The sequence below is a fragment of the Nicotiana tabacum genome, chromosome 13, assembly GCF_000715075.1.
Source record: "Nicotiana tabacum cultivar K326 chromosome 13, ASM71507v2, whole genome shotgun sequence".
NCBI classification, from domain to species: Eukaryota; Viridiplantae; Streptophyta; class Magnoliopsida; order Solanales; family Solanaceae; genus Nicotiana; species Nicotiana tabacum.
Window position 1 is genome coordinate 34,407,227 of NC_134092.1, and position 24,027 is coordinate 34,431,253.

Sequence of the window (24,027 nt, forward strand, 5' to 3'; positions counted from 1 at the left end):
CATTCTTTTTTGTATCATTCCACCATTAGATCTCCTTAAGATTATGATACATCTTCGTGGAACCTGGGTTGCAACGACCCGACCGGTCATTTTGAGCTCTAGAATGTCATTCAGTGGTTTGAGATACTGAGTAGCTTCACTTAAGGTATTATGAATTGTACGCATGGTCGGAATTTAATTTCGGGAAGTTCGAAGTTGATTTGAAAAGAAAATTCTAATTTCGGAAGCCTTAAGTTCGAGGAATTGACTAAAGTGTGATTTTTGAGTAGACGACCTTGGAATCAGAATTTGAAGGTTCCAACAGGTTCGTATAATGATTTTGGACTTAGGCATATGCCCGGGAGCGTTTCAGCGCCTATTATGGAAGTTGGCATTTTTGGAAGAATTTCCTAAATTTGGGTTGAAGTGCATTTCAATGTTATTGATGTCCGTTTGGGATTCCGAGTCTGGAAATAGCTCAGTATGGTGATTCTGGTATTGGGAGCGCGTCCGGATATGAATATGCAGGTCCGTAGGTTAGTTTGGGGTCATTTGGAGAAAGTTAGATATTTGAAGGTTTTTGCGAAGTTTGACCGGGAGTGGACCTTTTGATATCAGGGTTGGATTCTGATTCTGGAAGTTGGAGTAGGTCCGTAATGTCGAAAGTGAATTGTGTGCAAAATTTGAGGTCAATCGGACGTGATTTTATAGGTTTCGGCATCGATTGTAAAAATTTGAAGTTTCAAAGCTCATTAAGCTTGAATTGGGGTGCGATTCACGATTCCGATGATGTTTGATATGATTTGAGGCTTCGAGCAAGTCCGTGTTATGTTATTGGACTGATTGGTGTGATTGGATGGGGTCATGGGGGCCTCGGGTGGGTTTCGGATGCTTAACAGATCGATTTTTGGACTAAGGAAAATGCTAAGGCAGCAGGTATCTGGTGTAACCGCACCTGCGAGGTTTTGGACGTAGGTGCAGGGCCGCAGAAGCGACCAAGAGGGTCGCAGAAGCGGTTCTGGCTGGGGAAGTCTGGGACCGCAGATGCTGTCGAGTTCCGCAGAACCAAGACTGCACCTGCGCACGAAAAGGCGCAGAAGCGCTGCCAGGCCGCAGAAGCGCTGCCACGCCGCAGATGCGGGAAATGTTGGGCTGAGCTTGAACTGCTTCCGCAGGTGCGGAGCCGCAGAAGCGGCTATTGCACCGCAGGTGCGAGGATCACTGGGCAGTGAGGTTTTACAAAACGGGGTTTTGGCTCATTTTCACTTCATTTCGTCTATGGGAGCCGATTTTGGTGCACTTTTGGAGTGCCATCTTCATCAACTATAATGGGGTAAGTGATTGCTTCACATTGTGAGTTAAATACATGGTTTTTACATGGATTCAAGCATAAAAAATTGTAGAAATTTGGGATTTTGAAGAAAAACCTAGAAATTGGTATTATTGGATTTTGATCACGAATTTGGGCATGAAATTGAGAATAAATTATATATTGGAGTTCGTAGTGCTATGGGTAGTGTTTGTTTTCAAAAAGTTTTGGTATCGGGCACGTGGGCCCGAGGGTTGCTTTATCAATTTTTTAAGGGAATTGGAAGTTGATATAAATTTATTAATTATGAATATTAGAGTATATTTTGATTGGGCTGCATCTTAATTGACTAGTTTTGGATCGGCGGGCATCGGTTTGAGGTGTCAGAGAGGCTTTGGAGCCGGTTATGGAATTTTGGAGCGAGGTATGTCTCTTGTCTAACTCTGTGAGGGGGAAATTACTCCTAGTTATTGTATATGGATGTGCTATACTTGTTGTGGGGGCTACGTACGCGCGAGGTGACGAGAGCCTGTAGGCTTAGGTTAGGTTCACATCATGCTATTGTCCGAGTAGGCTTAGGTTCACATCATGCTATAGCTGTATTATTTTAGCAGTCTCTCGCCTATTAAATTCTTCTGTTTTACATTACTACTTGAGACTAGACTTGTTATTGTAGAGACTTCACGAGTTCACGATTAGTCACCGAATAACTTTACTCCTCCTACGACATGTTTCCGTGATATATATATATATATATATATATATACACACACACACACACACACACACACACTTCATTGAAAGATTTTTGTTAAAGAAATTACAACTCACACGTTTATTCATGAGTGGGGTCAAGGACCCATCAAAGCTTCTTACTCTTATGGGATCGGGTCATTTGCCTCGGTAGGAAATTGTATTTCACTCTTTATGGGATCGGGTCGTTCGCCTCGGCAGGAAATTGTAGTTCGCACTTATGGGATCGGGTCATTCGCCTCGGCAGGAAATTGTATTTCACTCTTATGGGATCGGGCCGTTCGCCTCGGCAGCAATTTGTATTTCACTTCTTATGGGATCGGGCCGTTCGCCTCGGTAGGATTTATGTACCACACTCTCATGGGAGCGGGTCGTTCGCCTCGGCAAGTTAATTGATTTATCATATGGTTCGGGCCGTTCGACCCTTGGCAGTGCACAGTTTTATTATTATGTTGGATCGAGCAGTACGCTTCGGCATTTCCTATATCACATTCCCATGAAATCATGCGTAAAACTTGGCAATAAGCTAGTGTATTTGTAAATTCCAGATTTGAATTATGGCAGCCACTTGATGAGTTTCACTATACCTATATATATGCTCCGGTTAAGGAGGGAATTTCTAATGAAGATCTTGAGTTCCTCATAAAGAGAGGGGATTTGTACCACGTGATCTATATTTGTTTATTTCACTTACTTACTCTGCCTCATATTTGCTACCTCTTTACTGTACCTTATGTTGTTGGACCACTAGTGAGTGTCGATGTCGACTCCTCATCACTACTTCTCTGGGGTTAGGCTAGATACTTACTGGGTACACGTTGCTTACGTACTCATACTACACTTGCTGCATATTTTTTTGTGCAGGCACATATATGGCTAGAGGCCATGTGAGAGAAGAGGCGTGTATTTACATTTTTTTTTCCTATCCAATTTGTTCTCCGGACAACTGCTGTATTTTATTTTATATTCCTAGTTAATGCTCATGCACTTGTGACACCGGATTTTGAGATGATTATGGATTGTTCTATATTGAATTTGTTAAAAGTATTATTATTTACTCTGTAAATCCCCATTCTTTACTATTTAAATTAAAAAAAAAATATGATTTCAAAATAATAAAATGAGAACCCAATTAAGTAATTATTGTTGGCTTTCCTGACAGTGGTGTCCGGCGCCATCACGACCTTTATGAATTTTGGCTCGTGACATGGGTGAATAGAATACCTGGAATTTCGGTCTTCTGACATAATCTGCTCTCTAAGCCCATCTACGTCTGGAACGCATAGTCTGCCTCTATACCTCAAAGTACCATCATCTCCCCCTTGTTCAAAAGTCGTAGTCTTGTGTTTGTGAATCCCTTCCGTCTGCTACAATAAGTAGGGATCACTGAACTGTTTTTCCTTCACTTCGGCTAATAAGGAGGATTCAACCCTTTTCTGAAAAACAACGCCACCATCTTCGAAGACCAGAAGTCAAACTCCTAGACTTGCTAAGAAGTGGACTTCCTTTGTCATCGTTCTCTAGTTTGCTTCAACATGAGCTAAGCTTCCCATAGAATGCCGATAAAGAGCATCGGCTACAGGATTTGCTTTCCCCGGATGATAGAGGATATAAACATCGTAATCCTTGTGCAATTTGAGCCACCTTCTCTGACGAAGATCCAATTCTCTTTGCTTGAAGATGTACTGGAGACCCTTGTGATCTATGAAACTATCAACATGCACTCCATACAAATAATGGTGCCAGATCTTTAGCGCAAATACCACAACTGCTAACTCAAGATCACGAGTCGAATAATTCTTCTCGTGAGCCTTGAGCAATCTCGATACGTAGGCTATGACTTTACCGTGCTGCAATAATACGCACCCAAGACCAACCCCTAAAGCATCACAATAAATAACGAACCCTTCGGTTCCTTCCAGTAGTGTCAAGACTGGAGCTGAAGTCAACTGCTTCTTCACTCCTCAAAACTCTTCTCGCAAGCGTCTGACCACTGAAACTTGACTTTCTTTTGAGTCAGCCTAGTCAAAGGGGACGAGATAAAGCAAAATCCCTCTATGAAATGCATGTAATAGCCTGCTAAACCCAAGGAACTTCTTATATTGGATAATGAGGTAGGTCTATGCCAGTTCCTCACTACCTTTATTATCTGAAAATCCACCTTCAAGCCTTCGCCTGAGATGACATGGCCCAAAAACGCTACTTATTTCAACCAGAATTTACACTTATGAAATTTTGCATATAGCTTGTGATCCTACAGTGTCTGCAACAAGATTCTAAGATGTTCTACATGGTCATTCTAGCTACGGGAATAAATCAAGATGTCGTCAATAAACACAATAACGAAAAAAATCAAGATAAGGTTTGAAGGCCTTATTCATAAGGTCAATGAAAGTTGTTGGTGCATTCGTTAAACCAAATGACATTACCAAAAATGTGAAATGTGCATAGCGAGTCCTAAAGGCTGTTTTTTGAACATCAACTATCTTAACCCTCAACTAATTGTACCTTGATATAAGGTCAATCTTGGAATAACATTGGGCACCCCAAAGTTGATCGAATAAATCATCTATTCTAGGAAGAGGGTACTTGTTCTTGATGGTGACTTTATTCAACTGACGATAGTCAATGCACATGTGCAAAGACCCATCCTTCTTTCTGAAGAACAAGACCGGTCCGCCCCAAGGTGAGACACTTGGCCCTATAAATCCCTTATCTAGAAGATCTTTCAAATGGAATTTTAGCTCTTTCAAATGGAATTTTAGCTCTTTCAACTCTACTAGAGCCATCCTATAAGGCGGAATAGATATCGGCTTAGTGTCGGGGAGTAGATCAATTCCAAAGTCAATCTCTCTATCATGAGGGACTTCAGGAAGATCTTCGGGAAGCACTTCTAGGAACTCATTTACAATTGGTACTGACTAGAGTGTGGGAATCTGAGCATCTGCATCCCTAACTCGAACCAGGTAAAAGATATACCCTTTAGAGATTATATATCTGGGTTTATGATAGGAAATAAACCTACCCCTAGGTGCTATCACATCACCCTTCCATTTTGGTTTTATAACCCACTGTGGCATAACAAGACTCTAACCAATCCATGCCCATGATTACATCGAAGTCTACCATCTCCAATTCTACTAAGTCTGCTATAGTAAGGCAATGATATATTTTGACTGGACATCCCCTATAGATACGTCTAGCTATAACTGATTCTCCAACTAGAGTGGACACTTCAAAGGGTTCACACAACTTTTCCGGTTATATAACAAATTTCATAGAAATATGGGGTTACATAAGATAAGGTGGATCCCGGATCCATAAGAGCATAAACATCAAAGGTGAAAACCGTTAGCATACCTATGACAACATCTGCACAAGACTCTGTATCCTAACAGCCTGCCAGTGCATAAAAGCTATTCCAACCACCGCCCGTATTACCGGACTTTGCTTCACCACGCCCTTGTTGGGCCTGAGAGTTATGAGGGGCTATTGAATTAGTGGACTGCGCTACATAGCCTCCATTATTCTACCTTAGTGATAGACATTCCCTCAAGAAGTGGCCCTGCTGACTACCCCCACAGCAACCATTTGTGCCCGAACGATACACCACTGGGTGCCTCTTACCACAGTGCAAATAGGGTAACCAGGGACTCTGTAGCCCATACTAGCTTGTGACTGTGAGTCTACTGCTCAGAAATTCTGGTTTTTCTTGTTATACTTGGACCTTTTAACTGATGTACAAGCTAAAGAGGCAGTAGGTCCTGATATTGGTTTCCTGAAGAAGTGGCGATTACCACCTCCTTGAGATTAACCATGGCAGAAATTTCCTGCAGACTTAGCTCTCTTACTGAATTCCATGTCCTTCTCTCTATGTAGCCGCTCTTCTTCCTTCATCCTCTCTTTGTTCCCTTGAACAAATGCAACTCTTAGTAATGGTCATGTCGTTGTTCTGAGTAGCTATATTAGCATCAGCAAACAAGTCATCTGAAAGCCCCAACACAAACCGCCTAACTCTGGACCTCATATCACAAACCATTTCCGGAGCATACTTGGCCACAACGACAAACTTGAGGTAGTACTCGTTCACACTCATCTCATTCTGTTTGAGTCTCTCTAACTATAAAGCCTTATCTTCCAAGACCTCAATGGGTAGAAAATGCTCAAGAAATACGTCTGCAAACTCCTTACAAGTCACAGGAGTCGCATCCTCCCTCGAAACTCCTCCCATGTTTCATACCAAGTGTTAGCAACATTCTTCAGCATGTATGCAGCAAGCTCTACTGCCTTAGTGTCTGTAGCATGCATCACTCGAAATATATTCTTAACATCATTAATGAAGTTTTGCGGATCCTCATCCTTTTTAGACACTGTGAATATTGGAGGTTTCATGTTGAGGAATTCCTTGGACATGGAACTACCTGTCTCATCAACAACACTTGTTCCCTGCCTTTGAGCCTCAGTACAAATAATCTGGGTGAGCAACTGGATAGCTCCCCTGACATCTATGTCTTATGAACTAGGCACTGAGCCTGATGCAACTCCCTGAGCTGGAGTGTCCTCCTCCTGAGCAGCATTAGCCGTAGCCCCTAGTTAGTAGTTGAGGCCCTCTTGGTGTACTTTCATTTTTGCAGACTTTTTTCTAAAATACGTAATTCGCACAAGTTAGAAGGATTCCAGAAAGCATAGCTCTAACTACACGGTCTAGAGTATGAAAGAAATGAAACATTTCTAGATGTCTTGGTGGTCAAATGTTTACACGTGTGGCGCTCTCACACACATAAAGGTGTCCCCACTGGACACAGCTTCATAGATTCACTAGGACTCTTGAACCTAGACTCTATTACCAAGCTTTGTCACGCCTCGAACCAGGGCCCGAGCGTAGCACGACATTCGGTGCCTGATTGCATGTGATTGAGCGAACCAACTGCATGATGGATCAACATGTGGTATAATTGTAAGATGAATATAAATATGAAACATACTGATTTACTAAAGAGTCTAACTCAATTATCATAAATGCGGAAAGTACTGAAAAGTCTACAAGTATAAACGAGTAGCCACCAAGGCTAATACATAAAAGCCTTCTTACATCTGACTGACTGGACTATAGTCTACAAAGCCTCTAAAGAATACTGAAATGCTAACTATTTAACGAGACAAGGTCACTGGCATACCTTACTAACTGAAATACTATAAAGAATGAAAAATTGGGATAATGCCCCGAAAGACTGGGGCTCACCAATAGCTGATACGAGATGTCCTAGCAAGCTGAATCGTCAACCTATAAATCGTTACCTGGAATGCGAGATGCAGGCCTTAGGAAAAAGGGACGTCAGTACATTTATATTGCACTAGTATGTAAAACAACTAAAAGAAAGAACTATAAATAAGTAAAGATATGAATACTCCCTCTTCTGAATTGTGAGTCACTTGTTTATCTGAATAAATAAACTACGGCCTCAGGTAGGATATATATATATATATATATATATATATATATATATATATATATATATATATATATATATATATATATATATCTATATGTGTGTGTGTGTACGGCCTCGGGCCCAATATATGTATGCACAAGCTACGACCTCAGGTCCAAGTATGCGTATACATAACTACGGCCTCAGGCCCAAAAATGCATAAAACATAAACTACGGCCTCAGGCCCAAAAACAGATGTTCAACGTCATGATCTAAAATTAGGAACTGAGAATCATGTTGCAATACATGATACTAAAATATTGAATCATACTGGGTTACATGATACTGGAATGCTAAATAGGACTAGACAGGGAATTGTATTCACAATAAAATGATTTTTCATAACTGAGACTTATCGGATATAGAACGAATTATGAACCCATGTCTGCTAGATAATAGAAGTTCTACAACTATTCATGGAACTAAGGCATAATTACTTTCAGAGGAATTTCGTAATAGTCATAAGAATGAGACGGTGGGAGAATCATAAGCATTCCAAAACATAGAGAGTTGGCCATACATTACACTGTCCCTTTTAAGCATATCACAAAATTCGTCGCCTCTTTCCACGATAATCTATGGCGATATATGTCAAGAGAACTAATATTAGCACTAAGGCTCATGTGTTGGTAACCTAGGAATTTTATCAAACACCTTATGGGCGTAAAGCCTCGTATGCCTAATTAATGGTGTTTCTCACCCAACATCCCATTCTCTTGCTCCTAGATAAATTCTAAAATCTTAAATTGTTATAATCAATATCATTCTTCATCATCCATAAGATAAACAACACCCTTAACCAATAATCAACAGTCAAAATTGTCATGCCCCGACCTCGGGGAGCGCGACCGGCGCTCAAACGAGAAAACCTAGCCGAGCAAGCCTACTAGATGCCTTCTACCCAACCTTTCCCATTAACAATATAACAATCAATACAAGTGATAAACATGAGAAGAGTCAAGTGTTCCACATTCTTTTTCCATTACTCAAAGGATATTCATTTACGATTTCCAAAATATTACAAGTTTATAGATTTGATGCGAAACCGGTTTGCCAAATACCAACACTTTGAGTTCCATTCCCAATATCAAACACTACCCACAACCTATCTACGAAGCCTCTAAGTAAAACAGAAGTGAAGAATCGAAGTGCCGGCGACAAGTCCCCAGCTATACCTCAAAGCACAATATACAACGTTAAATGACATAAAGCACGGAATATAGTACGGCTCACCAAAACCTGTTGAATAAGGAGTAACTGCTATCTAGGATCAAGACCGCTCACTGATGAACAACTTGCATCCATTGCAGATGCAGCACCCCCGACAAAAGAGATGTTAGTACATGTGGAATAGTACTAGCATGTATAGGTAAATGCCCCCTTTCGAAATAGAATGCCAATATAAGAAGGGGAAAACTATGGAGATGCAGCACCCCCGACAAAAGAGACGTTGGGAGATCATTAGCTGTGATATACCACCGTGATTTTAGCAGGGAGTCCGATCACTGCCCGATCAGCTAGGCCGTCTCACCCAAAGACATCAACCATAATCACAATCATTATCTATATATCAATCATTGTTTCAATTATAATCTTAAACGCAATCACCACCATGTGTCCGGCATGGCGTCCGATCACGACCCGACCGGCTTGGCCGTCTCACCACAATGTCGTATGGATCCACATCACCATTTTCTAGAAATCATCTCATCCTAATAAAGGAGAATATTTTCATCAGATCAATTCCATCCCAATAAAGCGGTACAATCACAATTCACTCCTACACCGACACGTGTAGTTTCGGGGTTAGGTTATTCCAACCTACCCTTCCTCAACGACTAACAATACTCCCAAAAATATTTTTGTTTTGCACAAAAGGGAAACAAAAGTACAAATATATTTTATATTCACCTCATAACCGTTCACACAATAAATAGCTTCATTAGTACTTTCAACCATTCACAATACCATTATTTCATTGGCTCTCTTGGCCATACTTATGATTCATCATTCATGGCACGTTGGCCGTATTTCGTATTCCACATTTTTCATTCTTTGACTTTCCATGATCATCATCACAAACATCAACACATAGAATATTTCAGAAATCATAATTTTAAGTTCATCAGTAGTGGAGTCTTTAAACACATTAGACCCTTTTCCAAAACATGAAGCACAATGACTTGTAATCACATTACGAGTTAAAAATCATAAACGAGTGAAACATCATATTTTTTAAATACTTCTTCACAAAAGGCAATACACAATTTCAACTCTTGAGTACGTAAGAGCTCAAATCACAGTGAAAATATTTATAAAGGAGAGCATGGTTATTTACAATTTACACACGACTTCAAACCAAATGCACTAGTTACAACAACCAAGTCCACGTTTTATATCTCACTCTTAGTTCTTTCACTTTTAAGCATATTTATGGATCATCATCAAAAAGAGAATTTGGGATCAAGGCCTTAAGCATAAATATGAACAATAGGGGCCTTAGGCGTATGGAGTTTTCTTTCACAAATGGGCATAACAACTTGCAATTTACACATGATTTGAAATCATACTAACTCGACATATTCAAAACACTAGGATACATTCCCGATGGAGAACACAAAATGATAGGAGAATTTGGTGCACCTTGTTTAGTATATATCTTTCAACATAAGCTTATTCAGAATAGTCAAATATATAAGGAATAACTAAGAACATGGGAATTAGCAACTTGGGTCAACCATCCTTGAAACTTACGAGAATATCATGGAATTCAATTTCAAGAGAGAAGTTTAGCCATCATACCTTTCTTGAGCTTTTCTTAAGTCACTACAATGTCCCAACATCCTAGCAATAACAATCTATAGGAAAATAGCAAGAAATTGGATAATAATTAGAAGGATTCCCATGGTGTAACTCTCTTAGTAATTTTGTCAAACACCTACTATGCGAAATAGACTACAAAGTTCCACAATGGTAACCCCTTCCTCCATCAACCAATTCCAACAAGAAACTTAACCAAAATGGTTTATTAACCCCACATACTACAACTTATTGTCACATGCATGTCCTATTTCCAACCCCACAATATACTTGAACTCATAACCTCTTGCATGAAAGCTTAGGAGTAGGACTTACCCGGATAGATGATAATCTAGTGAATGACTTCCTTGATTCTTGAAGATTGGTGCAAGAATATGTGATTGGAATGCTATAGTTCCTCCTTCTCTCTCTAAAATACTCTTACCTCTCTCTAAAATCATCAGAGATTCGTTTCAAAATGAGCTCCTAAGGATATTTATCAAAATGGGGCCGGGTTATAAAAATAGGAAAATGGACCCTCTGAACTCAGGTCTGCGATCGAAGAATAGACCACAGAACAGATATGCAGCCTGCAAAATGGACCGCGAAAATGATGCCCAGAAATGGGCCGATCTGCGATAGCTTTGCGGTCCGCAGACCACTTATGTGGCTGCAGAGTGGACCACAAAATCACTCTCCAAAATATTTCATGCCAGATGTGCAACGGATGTGAGGAACGTGAAACAACTATGCGATCGCATAATGGACCGCAGAACAACCTTCAAAATTCAACAAATTCTCTGCTCAACTCTGCGATGATTATGCGGCAAGCAAAATGGTTCTGCGGTCGCAAAACTGACCACAGAATCGCCTTCTTCCGCAAAAACATTCCATCAACTCCTCGGTGCATTCTTCAATCCAAAAAAGTATGTACTGCGACTTTCTACAATCCTCAAACACATAAGCCTAGCTCGGCACCACAAAACCTCAAATTCCTTGGAAAAGTTTATGGGGCCTTACGTCCTCCCCCGCTTAGGATCATTCATCCTCGAATGAGGAGTAGAGTATACCCAAATCACCCAACATAATTCATCTCTTCCTTCACACATCGCAATCCTCCAAATTTGACTAACTCCCAAATTTTCCAAAAATTTTGGCAGAGTCTCCTCTGTAATTGGACCTAACCACCTTCCAAAGTAACACTAAAACCACCCTAACAACACATCCATATATAAACAAAGTATCACAATATATGTTAATAACACCGATCTCAACATTAAGGGCATTACATTAACAGAAGTGGTATTTGGACATGAACTGCATATTTTTTAAATCGTAACACCCAGAAAGTACCTTTTGAACCACAGTCATTTGGATATACAAACAAGTGAGAATATTTTATTTCCACTACACTCTCGGCCATCAAGGCAACCTCCTCGACTCACAGACTTAGCCATAGCACTTGACGGAGGCAATCTCAACTTCCGGGCTTATCTAACAAGGATGACAATAGGGTACCTCTCATAAGCCAATTACCCATTAACTTTACCTTCAATAGCTTCGACAAGAACGATAGTCAAAGGACTCCCAACTACCTTCTTTGACGTAGACACATGAAGAATCGGGTGCATGGAGAACAACGATGGGGGACATCCTACGCTTAGCTCGGCCTATGTGCCTCAAGATTCTATAAGTCCCAATGTGTACCACTCCTACTTTACCTTTATTAACAATTCACATAATATCTTGATGGAGATAATATGGAGAATAACCCGTTCACTTTCTTCAACTCTAAATTTCAATGATGAACACCCGAAGTGGACCCTTGGCGACCTTCAACCCCCATCTCCTTCTTATACTATGGTGTGACTGAATTAATATGACCATAGAGTTCATACCCAATATCTTCGATTATGGAGTGATGCTTATTTTTTATAATGTGAGAAACTACAACTCTCTAGAGATGTACTACAAATAGGAACAACGAGGTTCGAGTTTGAGCTAGAATTGTTCATTAATCCACCAAGGTGCTAAGCAGGGCATTTCAGGAGGTTATATTCTAAGAGACATGCGGGTGACCACCAATAGTGCTGACATGGTTAATCATTGCGATGACATCATAGATTCAACAAACGAGGCATAGAGTTACTAGTACACATTAATAATGTGGGAACCATGTACATGATCCTAAGTTGTATAACAAGTGAGACATTTTAGACATGTGATATATGAAAGGCATGATCGGGAGGATAAAACATTAGCATCAATTATTCTGGGAAGATGATGAGTTATGAAAGTGATAGTAACAATTGTTTCACTCCACATGTGCCTTGTTCTGCAATTGTAAGCCTTGAAGAGAAATAGCCAAGTACGTGACACCAGTCGCCTCCTTGAGTGTAGGGAAAATCAGTTTAGCTCAAAATAAGAAGATTGTTACACCATGAATATGATAGAGATATAAAAATATATGAAGTTGCATTACGCCCTCAAAAGTAACTGACACAAGGAATCTATGCCACAAGCCCACGAGGTTGAAAAAGAGGTTGATCACTTGTGAGATTATTATTATTCTGGTAGCTTACCACTCTCCCAATAGTTGATCCTATACCAGAGGACTAGAGATACGGTTGGCTTAACCCTGAAACTAAATATGTTCATGATAAGGGCCTAACAATATGAAACATTTAATTTCAACCTTTCATGGGTGAAACCATGTATCTAGGACATCTTAATATTGGGATTAAGGCATGCATAATATTAAGGATAGTAAACACTCCGCACATGACAATGGCATAGTAAAGGATTCTAGAAGCCGAGTGTTTAGAGGTGACGCAACCCATGAAGATACAATGAAGTAATCATGGAGGGTTTTGCGAATGTTCATAATGAGTTCTCCATGGATTGTTTATGACTTGAAAGTACTCATATGCTACCGGAGGATGGGAAAACATGTTAAGCAAAAATGATGCTATGATAACCCCAAAGGTGCATTCAACTTAATGGAGATCCCCTTAAGAATCCTATGAGACAGGGAGTGTTACAGTGATACATAGAAGGACGCGATCTCTCATGGTTATCCAACAAATGTCAGGAAACTAGCACAATGAATTCACTAACTAAGGAAAACAGTTAATACATATTGTAGAGGTGTAAAGAGAAAATGAACATTTGTTATGAGCTCGACATGTTTCTGCTATAATAACTCTCAAACTGCAGTATCAGGCCACGTCATGAGCAACTACAATACTAGGAACAAAGTGAGTTACTTCATGAGGTATGATCTAGGTGGATTGAAAGTTATACTAAGATGGGCAGATATAAGATCTTCCTATGACGAACTTGTGTAAATCCCAAATTTCCGAGAAACTTGATGCGGACAAGTGACCATTTCAATTCACATGTACACATATGATAGGTGTTTAGATATGCTCTTATGTTACTAGACAGTGAAAAGGGTTTATGATAATGCTCACAAAGGGAGTAAAGTGACTGTTCAAACCATATGAGTCACCTGCATAGGAGAAAGAGAGTGGCTCAAGAAAGATATCGGCATAAGGTTGCCTTACATTAGATTCGATACCCTATAGATAAACATTATGATAGTGCATGCACAAGTACAAGTGAGCAGGTGTTATCCATTTGAATTTGAAGGTTATATAAGAAATTCATCAGGTACAGTCTTTTGTTGAGGATTTAGGAAAGCAAGTGGGAAGTATTAACCTAGGGTTATAACCCAATTCAAGAAAATCATTATAGAACTCAATTCCTCAAGAGGTTTTAAATAAGAGAATTGTGATAAAAAGGCTTCACGAATAATGTGTCTCGTTCAAAGAGTAGGTACATGCAATGTTTTGTGATTCAGTTTCTTGTTAAGGCCATATTTATGTAGGCTCTTCAATATAGATGCACATATACAACAAGGAGAATTATGCGGTGTTCATACATGGTGATGTACTAAGGAGTGACTTACTTGGTGACTTTAGGTTGACCGGAAAGTGCCTTAAAGCACGCCCCTCGACTCCACATCTATAACATACATTAGTACCATAGTGACATACCTCTGAATGACATCTCATATACTTCACGCAACGAGTATGAGGTCCACTAAACTGACTCGCCCCACTGACATGAGTATCCCCCCTATCCTTCCTCCAAGACCCCATGATGGGATTAACAATCTCTGTAAGAACTCATTTGTATGAGCTTATGGGATTTCCCAAGCCTACCACCCCTAACACGCTCCTGAGCATACTCGCAACACGACGTCAAATGTTCCTTCCCTTATATCCGGTGGACCAGGATGGGTGTACCTAACCTAGGGCATTTGTTCTTCTTGTGCCCCCTTTTTCCACATCCATAACCTATTTTAAGAGACATCCAACATCTCCCCAAGTGACGCTTCTTACAAATCAAATAATCTAGTCATAGGTACCAACAACTCTCTTTCGTTTCTTAGGTCCTCTCACCATATGATCCGGTGGTGCGGTGACATTGATAGGAACAAGGACACTTCCCTTGGAAACAAGTTCTTCCGATCCCTCCACGGCTCGACACATTATCCCAACGAACTCTAGTGCAATCACTCTGAAATTCAATGGCGAGGTCATACCCTCCTAGTTGCTTCGAACTCGTGGATTACTCATCTGGTAAATGAGACATGGCGAGGAAATTAAATTCCTATATTGAGCTCTATCACACGATCTGGAGTATCAAAGAAGGGTGAAATTCCAAAATGTCCAAGTAGCCTCCTAATTATAAAAGTGGTCGACAACACACCGATAAGAAGGACTCTACTACACACGGCTCCGAAACATCCTAGGACACCTTAAAACCTTACGCTCAGATACCAAGTTTGTCACGCCTTGACCTCGGGGAGCACGACCGACGCTCAATCGAGATAATTTGGTCGTGCAAGCCTGCTAGATGCCTTCGACCTAACCTTGCCCATTAACAATATAAGAATCAGTACAAGTGATAGACATGAGAAGAGTCAAGTGTTCCACATTTCTTTTCCATTACTCAAATGATATTCATTTACGATTTCCAAAATATTACAAGTTTCTAGATATGATGAAAAATAGATTTGCCAAATACCAACACTTCTAGTTCCATTCCCAACACAAGACACCACCCACAACCTGTCTACGGAGGCTCTAAGTACAATAGAAGTGAAGAATGAAAGTGCCGGCGACAAGGCCCCGGCTATACCTCAAAGCACAATATACAACGTTAAATGACATAAAGCCCGGAACAGAGTAGGGCTCACCAAAACCTACTGAATAGGGAGTAACTGCTATCGAGGATCAAGACCGCTCAATGATGAACCACATGCATCCGTTGAAGATGCAGCGCTCCCGGCAAAAGGGACGTTAGTACATGTGGAATAGTACTAGTATATATAGCTTAATGTCCCATTTCAAAATAGAACGCCAATAAAAGAAGGGGGGAAACTATAGAAACAACAAGTAACAATCAACAGCATCCAAATGCCAAGTTTAAAACTAAACAATTTTCAAAATACGGATATAATATATATATTTTTGGTTGGGAGATCATTAGCACCGACATACCACCGTGATTTTAGCACAGAGTTTGATCACAGCCCGATCGGCTAGACCGTCTCACCTAAAGACATCAACCAGAATCACAATCATTAACTCAATCTTAATCATTATCTTTATTATTCTGCCTTGCTGATGGATAATACCTCAAGAAATGGCTCTGCTGACTGCACCCAAAGCAACCATTTATGCCTAAATGACACACCCCTAGGTGCCTTTTACCACACATGTTGCAAATAGGGTAATCAGGGACTTTGTAGCCCACACTAGCCTGTGACTGTGAGTCTGCGGCTCTGATATTCCGTTTATTTTCGCTAAACATGGACCACTGAACTGGTGCAGTAGTTGAAGATGGAGCAAGTCCTGATTTTGGTTTCCTGAAGAACTGGCAATTACTAAATCCTTGAGATCCCCCCATCGCTGAAATTTCCTGCAGTCTTAGCTCTCTTGCTGAATTCCCTGTCGTTCTCTCTCTTTAGCCGCTCTTCTTCCTTCAGCCAGTATTTTTCCCTTGAACAAGGGCAACCATATTAGTAATGGTCATGTCATTGTTCTGAGCAGCTACATTAGCATCAGTAAACAAGTCATCTGAAGGCCCCAACGTAAACCGCCTAACTCTGGCTCTCATATCACGTACTATTTCCTGAGCATACCTGGCAAGAGAGACGAACTTGAGGTAGTACTCGTTCACACTCATCTCATTTTGTTTGAGTCTCTAAAACACTAAAGCCTTAGCTTTCAAGACCTCAATAAGTAGATATGCTCAAGAAATGCATTTGCAAACTCCTTCCTAGTCACACCTGTCGCATCCTCCCCTCGGGACTCTTCCAATGTTTCATACCAAGTGTTAGCAACATCCTTCAGCTGGTACGCAGCAAGCTCTGCTGCCTCAGTGTTTGTAGCATGCATCTCTTGAAATATATTCTGAACATCATTATTGAAGTTTTGTGGATCCCCAACCTTTTTGGAAACTGTGAAAACTGTAGGTTTGATGTTGAGGAATTCCCTAGACCTGGAACTACCCATCTCATCAACAGCACGTGTTCCCTGCCTTTGAGCCTGAATAGCAACAATCTAGGTGAGCAACTAGATAGCTCCCCTGACATCAATGTCTGAAGCACTGGGCACTGCGCCCGATGCAACTTCCTGGGTAGGAGTGTCATTAGTCGTAGCCCCTTGGCTAGTATTTGAGGCCCTCTTAGTGTACGTTCTTTTTGCATGCATTTTTCTGAAATACATAATTTGCATTAGTTAGAAGGATTCAAGAAAACATAATCTCTAACTACATGATGTAGAGTATGAAAGAAATGAAACAATCCTAGATGCCTTGGTGGTCAACTGTTTACATATGTGGCACACTCACACACATAAAAGTGACCCCATTAGACACGGATTCATAGACTCCCTAGGACTCTTGAACCTAGGCTCTTATACCAAGCTTTGTCACGCCCCGAATCATCACTTGGGCATAACACGTCACTTGGTGCCTGACTGAATATGACCGAGCGAACTAACTAGATGGCTGGATCAACAAGTGGTATAATTTTATGCTGAATATAAACATGCAACATGCTGATTTACTAAAGAGTCTGACTGAAATATCATAAGTGCAGAAAGTACTCAAAATTATGAAGGAAGAAAACTAACTACCTTGTTATCCATATCCATGTAAATACCAAATTGGAAAAAATATGAAGGAAAAACAAACGAAGATTAAGACTCACTAACAGTTGTAGCAGCGATGAAGAGAGGAATGAAGATAGTGAAAATACAAAATCAATATCACATAAATAGTGCTAGAAATAAGAGAGAAAAATTAAAGCACAAAAGCCAGAGAAGAAGATGCTCACAAAAAAACACATATAGGAGGCGACGTAGGCAGAATTAAGTGGAATTTGTCATTATTAAGGGTTAGGCAAGAGTTTTAATTTAATAGTGATGACTGATGACCATTGGACTTATTTTATGTCTATAAATATTGATTATAGTTTACTGATAAGGAGTTTAGAGTACGTTAGATTTTCATTGTAACCTCAGATATTAATATTGGATAGATCCTGTTACTTCTCATTTTCATTTGACTATACAAAGTTCTTGCTATATTAGTATTATTAACTTAAAAGCCTCATTAACTTCGATTGTTTCTTGGTGATGTTTAAATGAATCTTCCGCTTATCCAATCTTCTTCTTAAAGTTTGAATATGTTATGTTCAATTTGTCATTTTGTTGATAGGTTGGATTATCCTCTTGCCTAAGTATTTCGCACATGACTAAGTCTGAATGTATCATTGCTTTGGCTTAAGATTTTGTTTCGGTCGCAATTACATTTGATCTTTTGTTAGGTAATTTAGCAAATAGTAGTTCTTCCTTTTTCCATGGCTAAGTTTCCTTTCACACGGTTTTTGACTTGTATAAGCTTATTTGCATTGTAATGACCTTCAGTTTTAAGATTGTGTCCATTATTTCATAAAAAACTTATAAAGGTTGTCTGACACAAATTACATCCCGATAAAGGTATGAAAATGATGTTAAATCATGTATTTTCTTGGGTCTTATATAGCGGTTCCATATAAGTTAAAATTTACAACACTCTTTTCTAATGAAATACAGAAAATCTATATGCTTTGTATATGCTGTATAATTTTAAACTAGAAGGACACCAGACATTTACAGGACTCTATTGAGAAATGAGGCTGGTAATGTGAAGTGATTAAGTTTCCGCTTTGAGGAAAGCTCTTCTCAACCTCAACGGGTTTCACTTTTCAGGATAAGGATATGTGATGTATCTTAAGAATGGATTGGTGGACTTTAAAACCTTTAGATGGCATCACTTGACAATTATGTGAAGTTCATAGCAAAAAGTTTGGAAAATGAAATGTGTGCCTAAATAAGATATGGAGGGAGACTGTATATTTGTGAGCTTATACAAACGTATGTGGGCTTATTGTTAAACATAGTCATAATTTTTTCAGTCTATCTGTCTATTTATTAAATAAATATCATTTCTTTTAATTTAATCAATATGTATGGTCTTGGATCATCAATAATGATACATTGCCATTTTCACGACTTAAACTACTTATTTGATATATTTAAACTACTTCTCAATTTGTATTTAACTTAAAAAATGACTGTGATGGAGGAACTGTTCAATAAGGCTGAATGCCTTTTTGACCTCTGTTTATACTTTATAATATGGTGGGATTTATCATGAGAAGGTGCATTTATGGATTTTTTTGGTCAAGATTTATGGAGATTAAAGATATATAAATGCAGAAGGAAAATGCATCACCCATTACATGCATTTAATAGCTTTAAAGATTTAATGTAAATGGAACGTTTCATAGTAATCTCATTCTTTGTTAAAATGCTCATATTTCCTATTGCCAAGGCTAAATACTCCGTATTGAGGATATTAACCAATTCATTTTTTTTCCAAAGATAACTTAATACTATAAGATTAAATATTCTTCCTTAAGTATTGTCTATGAAGAATGAAAAGACATCTCCTTTGGCAGGCGTGGACCTACATAACGGCAATGAGGATTATTGTAAGGCAGGGTACTTAGGACCATATTTTAATAGGTTGCCTAGAAGTAGGAACATTTGCATGCCCTCATACATAGATTGTGTCATGTACGGTGCTTGAAGGACCAAAATTGCACTCATAGATAACATTGAAAAAAAATTGTGATTTTATCAATTTATAGAAATTATTTATGTTTGGCTACTTATGATATTTTTATCTTTCCTATTTTAGCTAAATTCATTAAAACACAATTTAATAATATTTTTAATGTGGTCCAATTAAAATTTTCATCTCCAAAAGTGAAATTGTTAGTAGTTCCCTTCAATTTAAAATAGCTGTACTTTGCTTTTTACTTATTAATATTTGCCATATGTTCCTAACGTGGTTGCAACTTGCAACATCAAAAAACAGAGAAGTAACACCCTTTCATTTTGATAGAGCACCATTCTCATTCAAGTTTTTACCCTCCAATGTTTCATTCCTTTTGGACATATCAAATCTATATGAGGAGAGATCTCAAACGAACAAAAAATAGTCGCAGTTTGAAGTGATTGTGATAACGACAGACGGTAGACATGCAGTGGTAATGGTTTCTCCCCACAAAGATTTGTGTATATTCGTGGATTTTACATGTATGTCATAATAAGATTTCTATATTTCATGAATAGAAAAAAAATACGTATTCACTTTAATTTTTTTTATATATAAAGATAAAAAAGTGTGTACCCGTGTCAAGCAACTAAAAGAGTAAATTGTGAATAGCTTATGCCAAGAAAATAAAAAGAAATTTCTCTTCTTTATCTTTCTCCTTTCTTTTGTGAAACCCAACATGATATAAAATAACAAGGTAAACAATTAGGTATATATAACCTATTTTTATTATTTTTAATATTCGAATATTAGAAGATCATTTCATAAAGAAGTTTTTCTTAAACCGCGCGAAGTGCGGCAAGTTCACTAGTTAAATTATAGATTTGTATAAATTGACGATCTTAAATTAACTTAACATTGTAAGTCTATCACTCTGTAAGGATCCCATCACCTCACGAAGAATTAACAATCTAATTCAAATATTTCAGGCCCCCTCTTTAGTTCTTCTTTTTCTTAATTCTATTGCGCTTCTTGATTTTTAACCTTTAGCACTGTTATTTCAAAGCTGGAAAATCATCTGAAGTTGTGCACAAGACAATTTGGTAAAAGATCTCCTCATGCTTATGCATAAGGCCTTCTAATGAATATATGGCTGATTAGCTCTTCTGTCTAGCACTACCTTTTTCTCTTTTCACTTTTATCCTGACCTACAGATCAAGATAATCTTTATATTTTGTATTACAATCAGTGGCGTACGTCGGATTTTGCACAAAAGCATTAATATGGTCTATTATCACAATTTGGCTTGCGTTATAATTGAAATTGAGTTAGAGATTGTGATAATTTGAGTCTTTAGTTACTGTTACAAATTGATATTTACTTTGTAATATTCTCATGCGACGTCAACCTATTATTTACATACATCCATACATATTTATTTTTTGAGAAAATATTATTTATGCACATATAAAAGAAAAATTTTAGCAAAGTGGTGTTGCATGACACCCCTGATATCCTCCACTTGTTGAGATCCAATTCCAAAAGACTACGTATCTCTTACGATTTGAAAATCAAGTCGGAGACCACCACACATATACATGAAATACCTCAACAAGTAGTGGACATGGAAGAGATTGTTTTGCAAATGCCATTCGTTTTCCAAGCTATAAATAGGATAATTCGACCATATCTTGCAACGACTTGAGTTGGCTTTGACGTGTATAGGCTCATATCTCAAAGCAAGGGTAAGTTCAAAACACTCCTTCACTACCAATATGGTTGTTCTAATGAGTGCCAGCAAGAAGAAGGTATCAATTGGTTTCCCCAAGGTTTTGGCTACGGAAGCTAAGTTGGGATCGATAATATGTATCTACAGAGGATGTGAAGGCGATGACAATGACGATGATGATGATGATGCTTCAAAGGTGGCACCAGCTGCATGATATTATAATAGTATTTCCTACAACAACACATAGTAATACATATAGCTAGCTAGGTTCCCATGTTTCTTTGCTGCAGATGTTGCTCTAAAGTGAATTAACAATGTTGACATCTAAAAGAGAGAGACATGTAGTGAAGTGAGTTACGTCTGTAGAGAAGGAAGAGAGCAATGCATGAGAGATATCTTCTTGTTTTCTACTTACAGTAATATATCTGTGTATCACTCTATTATCCATGCCATTAATAAATGATGATGGAGTACTAATTGAGGGGTAAACCTCGTATGTTGTAATGATTTCTTTTTATATTCTATATTTATAACTAGGCAATCATGAAGGAAGCAATATTCAAACTTTAGTGGAGGCATCAGACATGCTTCCCTTCGGTAGCTAGGTTTTTTTGAACTTGTTTTTTAATTATCATCTCCTGTTTGTTGATAAACTGTTCTTCTCAGTGTTTTCATTTCTTATAATTTTCAACAGGATTATGAAGTCATTTGTAAGAGATGGTTGTTCATCGTGTTGGACGAATCTTAATATATCTGAACCGTAGTACTGCGTGCTATGCATGCTTTATTTTCATTTCAAGAAACAAACACATGGGCAAGGTAGAAAAAGATAGGGCTTGGCCAACCATAAAACTCCTAAAAACATCAATCTCAAAACAGGATTGGAAATAATATTGAGTTATTCCATTGTACCCATTGGTACTCATGCAACCATGAATTGAAAAGACTGTACCAAAACTCCTAAAAAACAACCCCCGCTTGAACTGAAAGTCTTATATATTTGGATAAGGAGAAGTCAAGAAGCTCCCTATCCTTCCCAAATTCAGTCAATAATTACTTGTTCCTCTAACGATACGATTGCTTCTATTCCATCCACACTTTTACTATCCATCAAAACAAATGAGTTCGGTACAAGTGGCCTCCCCCAATTAAAGTTCACACTGTACGTCGGGTAGTTACAAAAACTGCTTGTCCAAAATATGTCAAATTCATTAGCATTGGATGGCCTATCTTGATGCTTATCGAAATTCACTACTGCTGTCATCAATAGCTCATTCTCTTTAACTCGATCTTTTCCCTGAGTATTTCCTGTTGCTTTCTCAACGCTCGAACCATGCTTCGAAGATTCATGTATTCTCTAGCGTTTAGTGATGTTTTATACTACAATACCACACAAGAGGGGTGATTTGTGTGGTGCCTGATTTTCGCCTGCACTGGATTACCGAAGGACCTGGTTCTTCTATGCGTTCCTTACACTAAAATTGCGGAGTAAATAATGCAGAAAGTAAAGAACACAAGTAGTTTTACGTGAAAAACACCCGGCTCAAAAGGTAAAAAAATCACGACCTACTACCCAGTAGGATTTTCTCCAAACACTTCACTACAACTCTGAGCCAACAACAAAGTTTACAAACTCTTGCAAACCTAAAGATTACCTCTAACCCTTGTAGCAACCAGTCACAGGTTGTTGCGACTTCTTCAAGTTAACTCTAACTTGAGCAATACAACTAGCGTTTACAACCTCTTGCAAACCGAAGGATTAACTCTAACCCTTATAGCAACACGCAACAGGCTGTTGCAACAACTTCAAGTTACCTCTAACTTGAAAGATACAACTCTGGTACCTAGTACAATATGCTTCTTAGAAAGCTGAAAGATACAACTCAAAACGCCTACTACACTTTGAACTAGAAATAAAGAAAGACACATAAAACTCTTTACGGAGCTGGTTCTTCAATCTGGTTCGTGTAGCTTCAGGATCGCACTCTTAAATCTCACAGGAATTGCTCACAAAATGCCTTACTATTTTGCTCTCAATTCGTGCTTAACTTCAGTATGTGTGCATCACCTTTAAAAGAGAAGACAACTGATATATATAGAGTTAGTAAATAAAGATTAACTAGAAGTCTAATGCTTTACTCTTCCTTGGTGGAAGAGTTCTAGTTATCTTCAACTTCTAACTCTTTCCTTATCTTGGATAGAGTTCTCTTCAAGTAAGGAGTCCTTCTCCTTATTAAATATGCAATATTTTCGTTCAAGGATTATCAGAAATAACCACTTATACTTATCCCTTTCACGTGCATGCCTTTTGCTTGATTTTGCCCATCACCTGTGTACACTGTCCATGGACCTGGTTCATGCATGTATTCCTTTGTCAATCAATAAAACCAAAATCGCTCAAGTCAACAAATTCCCCCTTTTTGATATTGAAAAACTCAGTGCTTTTCATAAGCATGAAACCTTCTTCAACTCAGCTCAACATCAACACAATGTTAGAACATTTTACCTTTTTAAAGTCACTTATTATCAAGGACCAGGTTCATTAGGTTATAAACATCACAGTTCAAAGTAAAAGCACAACCTAATTCCCCCTTTTGGCATCATCGAAAAGTTGCAATATAAAGGTAAGTAACCAGATTTTAGCAGATATCACTCACAGCCACTGGGGCTACTTCAAATGCAATCATTGATTCAATTTTCTATTTATCACTCTAAGGATATTATCCATCTAAAAAATATCAACAAACAATTAGAGCAAAAGCAGTGAATTTCATTGATTGATAAGA